Source organism: Mustela nigripes, chromosome X, assembly GCF_022355385.1.
Source record: "Mustela nigripes isolate SB6536 chromosome X, MUSNIG.SB6536, whole genome shotgun sequence".
Taxonomy (NCBI): Eukaryota; Metazoa; Chordata; class Mammalia; order Carnivora; family Mustelidae; genus Mustela; species Mustela nigripes.
The window spans coordinates 52353849-52363726 of NC_081575.1; positions in this window are offsets into that span (position 1 = coordinate 52353849).

Genomic DNA, 9878 nt, shown 5'->3' on the forward strand with positions numbered 1-9878 from the left:
GGTGGTTGTTCTCTTGTAGTCTTTTTTTTTTTTCTCCTTTCTTGGTTTTCTGGGGGAGGGGCCTGCCACTTGGATTTTCAGTCAATGATGTTCCCTGAGTTAAGTCCCCCCGCCCCCCTCAACGGGGTGGGCTCTGAGGAAACTGGTTTTTTTCAGGCTTTTGTTCTCTGGAGGTTTTTATGTTTGTTCACTTTTTTTTTTTCTCTCACCTTGACCGCTTTTGATGGTTTTTGTAGTTTTAGGGGAAAACAAACTGCGTCCTGACCTCCCTCTCAGAGGGAAGCCTCAGTCTGGCTGCAGAGCCCAAATAAGTTCCCCTTTGGCCGCTTGTAGAGCAGGTTCCAAGTCAGGGTCCCTGGGGACATAGGATTTTTTGCTTTTACCCAAAACCACGGGCAGCGGCTGCTGTCTGGGCAGTTCCAGACCGCCAGAGAGGTTCCAAGCAGCGATCACACACTGAGACTTTCCCGCTGGCCCGGGCTGGGAGTGCCTGGTCTTTCTGGGTCTAAGAGCACCTGGCTTGCACGCACCTCTTTCAGGGGAGGCTGTGGGTCGCGCACGCTTTTCAGGCTCTAATAAGGGGCACAGGTCTGAAAGCACCAGGCTGGGCCTTCACGCACCTCTTTCAGGGGAGAATTTGGGGTGCGTGTTTTAGGCTCTGAAACTATGGCGTGGGTCAAAGAGCGCCGGCCAGGCCTTTGTGTTCCTCTTTCAGGGGAGAATGAGGGGCACACGCATCTCAGGCTGTATAGCAGGGCTTGCACATTCTCTCCTCTGGTGAGGCACCCAGCCCCTCACAGAAGCCAGACCCCATGCGTTCTTGGGCGTGCTGGCGGCTTAGGGACCAAGACCTGGTTTCTCTTCCGCACTTTCTCTGGCTCAGTGCCAGGGGAGGCTGTCCTGGGACTGGGGACTTAAGCCCCTGTCCCTAGCCGCACCAATTCCTACAATTCCCCCCCACAATCTTTTGCTCTTTTGGAGTGCTTCAACCAGTCTCCAAGTTAATGCTGGTCCCCAGACACAGGGCACTCTCACTCGTATTAAGGGTATTACTTTCCAACCAGTCGCCTCTGGGCTCCCTTCCCCTTTTGTTTATCTTCGGTATCAGTTCGCCATTCCCACTCCGCTTTACCTGCCCACTGGCATCTTCTGCCCCTGTAGAGATCCAGACGTGTATAATTCTGATCTCAGGCTGATTTCATAGGTGATCGAAGTTCTTTGGTTGGTAATCAGCTCACTTTAGGGTACAGGTTTAAAAGGCGCCTCATCCTACTCCCCCGCCACCTTGTCCTCCCAATATAATATACTTTAAACTTATGCTGGCTAACTGAGCATAAACAAGCAAAAATACCCACGCACCCACACACACAGACATAGAAAAATATATACTTTAAAACCAAAGGGCAATTAGCATCAAATGCTCCATTACAACCCTATTCTGTATGTGTGTGTGTGTGTGTGTGTGTGTGTGTGTGTGTGTGAGATAGGCATTTTAACTTTTCAAAGTAGTTTCATGCCTAGTATTCCATTTAATTTCCATATTTTTAACAAGGTATATATTCTTATTATATATTCAAAATTCCTCACCATCAAAGCAATACAACTTACTCAGATATTGAAATAACAAGCATTTCTTATAAAAATGAAAACAAAATATTTTGTGTTCTTTCTTTGTCTTCCATTCTCTCCTCTTGGTCATAATCACATATATATTTATGAGATTTGTTCCTGTGTCATCATTTAATATTTGTTTTTAAGTCTCTACAATGTGCAGAAGACTTTGCTACCTGCTAAAGAGAATTTTTTTTAATTGAAACATTATTTGGCCTGAAGATATTTTCATTCCAATAAAGAAAGTAAATACATATTAAATACATACATTTCTAAGTAAAATTGACTTCCTCCTAACATTTCACTTTTTATTTTTTTAAGATTTTATTTATGTATTTGAGATAGAGAGTGAGAGAGAGAGAGATCACAAGCCAGGGCGGGGGGCAGAGGGGAAGGGTAGAGGAAGAAGCAGAATCCCACTGAGCAGGAAGCTTAATGTGGGACTCCATCCCAGGACCCTGGGATCATGACCTGAGCCTAAGGCAGATGCTTAATCAACTGAGCCACCCAGGTTCCCCCCTTCCTCATATTTTAAATTTAGTCCCACTAAAATCTTGGTTTCATGTCTGTCTTTTCTTCTTGCAGTTAATTATCTAAGGCAGAGATTGAGTCTCACTGATTTTCAAATCTTTGCATAGAGCTCAGTGTTGGGTATATCTTAAATGTTTGCTGTTTCTTGTCACCCCCAGTTTTTTTTTTTTTTTTAAAGATTTTATTTATTTATTTGACAGAGAGAAATCACAAGTAGATGGAGAGGCAGGCAGAGAGAGGGAGGGAAGCAGGCTCTCCGCTGAGCAGAGAGCCCGATGCGGGACTCGATCCCAGGACTCTGAGATCATGACCTGAGCCGAAGGCAGCGGCTTAACCCACTGAGCCACCCAGGCGCCCATCACCCCCAGTTTTAAATACTTTAATTTCTCCTCATTGCCTTAAGGACAGAATTCAACCACTCAGCATGTGCTTTAGATCTGTACTGTCGTGTATAATGGTCACTGCCTCATGAATTGAGCACTTGAAATGTAACTAGTCTAAAATGAGATTTGCTGTTAAAGGATACAAAAGTAGTGATGGAAGGGGCACATGAAGGATACAGAAGTAGAACCAGCTCTTAGTTTCATTGATCTGTTTTACTGTTTGTTTTTTGTTCCTGTATCATTTTAAGTTCTACTCTGATCTTTATGATTTCCCTTCTTCTGTCAGTTTAAGGCTTTATTTGCTATTCCTTTTTCAGGTCCCTTAATTATAAGGTTAGGTTCTGTGTTTGAGAGTGTTTTGCTTTATAAGGGAAGGTTTTATTGTTATATCCTTCCCTCTTAGGACTGCCTTTGCTGCATCCCAAAGATTCCAGACTATCGTGGTTTCATTTTTATTTTATTGCATGTATGTTTCTTTTTATTTCTACTTTAATTTCCTGGTTAACCCATTTATTCTTTAGTAAGATGTCCTTTTATATTGATGTGTTTATCATCTTTCCAATTTTTTATCAATGGTTGACTTCAACTTTCATAGGGTTGTCATCTAAAAATATGCATGGTATGATCTCAGTCTTTTTGGATTTGTTGAGGGCTGATTTGTGACCCAGTATGTGATCTATTTTGGAGAATGTTCCATGTGCACTCAAAAAGAATCTGTATTCTGCTGTTTTAGGATAAGAGTTCTGAATATCTGTGAAGTCCATCCAGTCCAGCATGTCAATCAAAGCCATTGTTTCCTTGTTGATTTTCTGTTTATCTTATCTGTCCATTGCTAAAAGTGGTATTAAAATCCCCTACTATTAATGTATTGTTATCAATGAGTTTCTTTATTTTTGTTATAATTCAGTTATATATTTGAATGATGGCAATTTGGTAGCATAACTATTTACAAGTGTTAGATTTTCTTGTTGGATAGACCATTTTATTATTATATAGTGCCTTCTTTCACCTTCTGTTACAGTCTTTGGCTTAAAACCCAGTTTTTATTTCTGAAATAAATCTATCTTTCTTTTGATGCCCATTATTTTAATGGATGGTCACTTTCAATCTGGAATTTTCTTCACATATTTATCTTTTAAATTTAATTTTATTTCTTCAGTGTTCCAAGATTCATTGTTTATGCACCACACCTAGTGCTCCAATCAAAACATGCCTTCCTTAATACCCACCACCAAGCTCACCCAGCCTCCCAACCCCCTCCCTTCCAAAACCCTCAGTTTGTTTCTCAGAGTCCACAGTCTCTCATGGTTGGTCTCCCCGTGAAATTTCCCCCAATCCACTTTTCCTTTCCTTCTCCTAATGTCCTCCATGTTATTCCTTATGTTCTACAAGTAAGTGAAACTATATGATAATGACTATCTCTACTTGACTATTTCATTCAGCATAATCTCCTCCAATCTTGTCCATGTTGATACAAATTTTAGGTGTTCATCCTTTCTGATGGAGGTGTAATATTCCATTTATACATGAACCATATCCTCTTTATCCATTCATCTGTTGAAGGACACCTTGGCTCTTTCCACTGTTTGGCAATTTTGGCCATTGAGGCTAAGAACATTGGGGTACATATGGCCCTTCTTCCCACTGAATCTGTATCTTTGAGGTAAATACCCAATAGTGCAATTGCAGGGTCATGGGTAGCTCTAATTTTAATTTCTCAAGATCTCCACACTATTCTCCAAAGTTGCTGCACCAACTTGAATTCACACCAACAGTGTAAGAGGATTCCCCATTCTCCACATCCTATACAACACTTGTTTCTTTTCCTGTTAATTTGGCTATTTTAACTGGTATAAGGTGCTATTGAAATGTGGTTTAGATTTGAGTCTCCCTGATGGCTAATGACGATGACCGTTTTTTATGTGTCTTTTAGCCATTTGTATGTCTTCTTTGGAGAATTGTCTGTTCATGTTTTTTGCCCATTTTTATGTGATTATCTGTTTTGTGGGTATGGGGTTTGAGGAGTTCTCAATAGACCTTGGATATCACCCTTTGGTCTGTAGTGTCATTTGCAAATAACTTCTTCCATTCTGTGGGTTGCCTCTTTGTTTTGTTGACTGCTTCCTTTGCTACGTAGAAGCTTTCTATCTTGATGAAGTCCCAAAAATTTCATTTTCACGTTTGTTTCCTTTGGCTTTGGAGACATGTCTTGAAAAAAGTTGCTGTGGCTGATGCCAAAGTAGTAACTGCCTATGTTCTCCTCTAGAATTTTGATAGATTCCTGCCTTAAATTGAGGTCTTTTATCCATTTCAAATTTATCTTTGTGTATGGTGTAAGATAATAGTTGAGTTTCAGTCTTCCATATATAGCTGACCAATATTCCCAGCACCATTTACTGAAGAGACTGTCTTTTTCCCACTGGATGTTTTTTCATCATTGATATATTCAGCTATATATTCCCTCACCAAAATGACTATAAGGAGGAACATCCAACAGAGGAAAATTTCAGAGACTGTTCCCTCTGCCACAGAACCACTGAATATGGACATAAATAATATGTTGAAAGGGAATAGAGGGTAACAATTATCCAGGCAATGTCTAGGTTGGAGAAAACCGTAAGTGACAACATAGAATCTCTAAGGGTGGCAGTGAGAACCAATCTGGCAGAAGTTAAAAATGCTATCAGTGAGATCCAATCAAATCTAAATACTGTAAGAGCTGGGGTAACTGAGGCAGAAGATAGAATTAGTGATCTAGAAGACAAACTGATAGAAGAGAAGGATCAGGAGGAGTACTGGAACAAACAGCTTAGAAGCCATGAAAACAGAATTAGGGAAATAAATGACATCATGAAATGCTGCAATGTCAGGATAATTGGGATCCCTAAGGGGGTGGAGAAAGAAAGAATACTAGAAAATATAGTTGAATGAATTCTAGATGAAAATTTCCCCAATCTGGGAATGGAACAAGTGTTCATGTCCTAGGGGCACAAAGGACACCCCCAAGATCAATGAAGTGATGGTTTTGAGTAACACACTGAACCAGATGGACTTAACATGCCAGTACCATGCTGTCTTGGTGATCACTTCATTGCTAATTTTCTGCCACCAAGGTAAGTGGGGTGGTAAAATCCCCTACTATTATTTTATTATCGTGAGAGAGTTCCTTTATGTTTGTTTTTATTTTTATATTTGGGTGTTCCATGTTGGGGGCATAAATATTTACCATTGTTAGATCATCTTGTTTGATAGTCCCCGTTATTATATTTTTTTTTCTTTCTTCATCTCTTGTTACATACAGTCTTTGGATTAAAATCCAGTTTTTCTGGTGCAGATATGCATCCTCTGGCTTTCTTTTGATGTCCATTTGCATGATAAATATTTCTCCTTTCCCTCACGTTCATTCTGAAGGTGAGTTTAAGTATAAAGTGAATCTTTTGTAGGCAATATATAGTTGGGTCTCTTTTTTTGAATCCATTGTGACACCATATTTCTTTTCTTTTTTTTTTTTTTTAAGATTTTATTTTATTTATTTAACAGACAGAGATCACAAGTAGGCAGAGAGGCAGGCAGAGAGAGAGGAAGAAGCAGGCTCCCCGCTGAGCAGAGCTTGATGTGGGACTCGATCCCAGGACCCTGGGATCATGACCTGAGCTGAAGGCAGAGGCTTAACCCACTGAGCCACCCAGGTGCCCCATGACACCATATTCTTTGACTGGAGTGTTTATTTCAGTTACATTCTGGGCAATTATTGATAGGTATGTATTTAGTGACATTTTATTAATTCTTTTGTTCTATCTGGAGATTTTTTCTGTTCCTTTCTATTCTTGGCCACTTTTGGTTTCTCCATTCCACTCAGAGTCCTCTTTAATCTGTCTTGCTGGGATGGTTTAGTGGTCACAATCTCCTTCGGTTTTTGTTTCTGGAAAAATCTTTATGTCTCCTATTCTAAATGATAATCTTGCTGGATAGAGGATTCTTGGCTGCAGAATTTCCCCATTCAGCATGCTGAATATATCACGCTATTCCTTTCTGACTTGCCATGTTTCTGTTGAGAGATCTACAGCTAGCCTTATGGATCTTCCTTGAAAGTTAGTGACTTCTTTTCTCTTGCTGCATTTAGTCCCCCCCCCCCCCACTTTATGGCTGTATTTTACAATTTTAATTATAACATGTCTTCGTCTTGACCTGTTTTTTGTTTGTTTGTTTGTTTGTTTGATAGAAGTTTGTGCCTCCTGGATTTGGATATCTGTTTCCTTTCCCAGATAAACAAGTTTTCAGCTATGAAACGAGTTTTCAGATAAATTTCCTGCCCCGTTTTCTCTCTCTTCTTCTGGGACTCCTTATAATATGAATGTTGTTAAGTTTGATGGGGTCGTTGAGTTTCCTACACCCATTCTGATCCATAATTCTTTCTCTCTTTTGTTCAGCTTCATTATTTTCTATTATTTTATTGTCTATATCACTCGTTCATTTCTCTGCCTTGTCCATCCTCGTGTTCCCTGCATCCAGACTGTTTCAAATCTCATTTACTGTATTTTTCACTTCTGAATGTTTGTTAACTGTGTTATCTCTGCAGTAAGGACCTCATTGAAGACCAGCATTCCTCTATGAAGACCAGCAAAGTAGCCTTAGCATTGTTGCTTTAAATTCTCCATTAGGCTTATTGCTTATATCTTTTTCACCTCAATCTCCGGCTGTGACCTTACCTTGTTTCATTTGGGATGAATTTTTCAATCTTGCCATTTTGTTGAAATTTCTGTCTTCATTTCTGTGTTAGGAAAATCTGTTATTTTTTTCTGCTTCTGAGAATAATGACTTTATGAAAAAGAGATCATATAGTGTCCGGGGTCTGGTTCTTCAGGGAGAGTCTTTTGTGTGTGTTGCATTTGCTTTGCTTCTGTGTTTTGGCTTTTCTATCTGTCAGGCCAGGCAACTGCTGAAGCTCTCTTTGCCTGCAGTGGGCAGTTTTGAGTCCTTGGCCAGAGTGTGGCAAGTTCTAACTAGTTGTGTTCTGGCCTGCTTGTTAAATGAGACCCAATGCTGCTTCCACTAGAACTGAAGCCTTGAAAAAAATCTCTGTTTGGGAGATGTGTTGTGGACAAGGTTTTCTGCTGGTCTTCTGGGGGAAAGGGACTGCTATACTGGGAATGAGGCACCCTTAACAGAGAAGGGTAGTACTGGCAGATTTCAGGCAGGTGGAACTTGGTATAAGTTGGTTAGGCAGTCAATATTGGCCTTGTGCTGTTACCGGAAGTGATTCTGTGTTTATGCTAAGGGACAGGGGAGGAAAATGGCACTAACTATCTCCTTTGTCCCTGGAGAGGGATCTCTGAGCTTGCTTCTGTCAGTGGCACACTTACAGAAAAACAAATAATCCTCCTACTGAGGGTCCCAGGCCTTTTTCAGATCACCATTTTCAAGCTCTATGCCTCTGGGTTGTTTGCATGCCCTCTCTCCTGCAGTAGGGTAGCACCCTCAGGGCTCTATCCCTACCAAGCATGATGACTTTTAAAAATTCCAGGCTTTCAGGATGTGGTGTGGTTGTGGGCCTGTACTGGTCTTCTGGAGAAGTTCTTGCCATACTGGTACAGATACAGGTTTGAATGAGAAGGGCTGTTGTACCAGAGTGCAAAGGCATGGAGCTTGAAACAAGCAGGTTAGGCAATCAGTGTGGGGTCTGAACTGCCCTTTACAGGAGGCTCTGCACCTGTCTTGAGGGTTGGGGTAGGGAATTGACATGACTGGCACTTTTGACCATGCAGAGCCATGTCTGTGAATGCGAACTTTCACAGGCATGCTCTGAGAAGAAGGAACAATTTCAACCTTGTGTTCCCCAGGTGTTCATCAGATGGTACCCTCTCCTCCCAGGTTGTTTGCCTGCCTTTTCTCCAGGAGTAGGGCAGCATCCTCAGGAGTCTATCCCAGCCAAACCCCCAAACCTTTAAAATTGCAATCTTTAATCCCCACTGGTTGCAAAAACTCAGTCCCTCTGATTTTCCCAGCCAGGGGCTTTGGGGAAGTGTTTTCCTTCTTTTTCCTCCTGTGTGATCCTTGCTCTCCTGCAAACAGGGCTCCCCTTCCCTCTCTGCAAACAGAGCTCTCTCCCCTTTATAACCTCCAAGATCCATTTCTACGCCAAATCATCCTTCCCCATTTCTTACCTTCCTCAATGTGGCCTCCTTTCTCCCTCTAGTGTGGAGAATGTTAGGTCAGTCCTCAGCTCAATTTCATGGCTATTCAGAATGGTTTGATAGTTACCTAGTTGTGTTTGAGGAGCTAGATGTGTCCAGATGACATCATCTTAATTGCCCCTTATTACAATATTATGGACTTTAGTTTTAATGCTGTACTGTGTATCCACGTGACTCATTTATTTTATAACTGGACGTTAGTATTTCTTCATCTCCTTCACCTATTTTGCTCATCTCCCACACTCTTCCCCCCTGGCATTTTGTTCTCTGTATATGTGAGTTTATTTTTAGGATCTGGACTTATAATTTAATTTTTGTAGTGTGTGTGGTTTTGGCATCAGGATAGTGCTCTCTTCATAGAACGAATTTGGAAACTTTCCTTCCTTTTCTATTGTTTGGAATAGTTCGAGAAGAAGTACTAACTCTTTAAATATTTGATTGAATTCACCTACGACACCATCTAATCTGGGACTTTTGTTTGTTAGGTGTTTTTTGATTAACAATTCAATTTATTGTTTTCTTTTGTTTTGTTTTATTTAAAATCAATTAACAGAAACCATACTATTAGTTTCAGAGGTAGAGTTTAGTGATTCATCAGTTGCATAAAACACCCCATGATCCTTAAATCACATGCACCCTGTTAATACCCATGACCCTGTTACCCCATCCCACAACCCTCCAGCAACTCTCACTTTGTTTCCTATACTTAAGAGGAAATGATGACCCTATGGCTCATCTTCCTCTCTGATTTCATTGTATTTTAATATTCCCTCCCTTCCCCTCCATTCATCTGTTCTGTTTCTTAAATTCCATATAAGAGTGAAATCATAAGATAATTGTCTTGGGGCACCTGGGTGGCTCAGTGGGTTAAAGCCTCTGACTCAGCTCAGGTCATGATCCCAGGGTCCTAGGATTGAGCCCCACATTGGGCTTTCTGCTCAGCGGGGAGCCTGCTTCCCTTCCTCTCTCTCTGCCTACTTGTGATCTCTGTCTGTCAAATAAATAAATAAAAATCTTTAAAAAAAGATAACTGTCTATAACTGATTGACTTATTTTGCTTAGTATAATACACTCTAGCTCAATCTGGATCACTGCAAATGGCAAGATTTCATTTTTCTGATGACTAGTAATATTCCATTATATATATATATATATATAT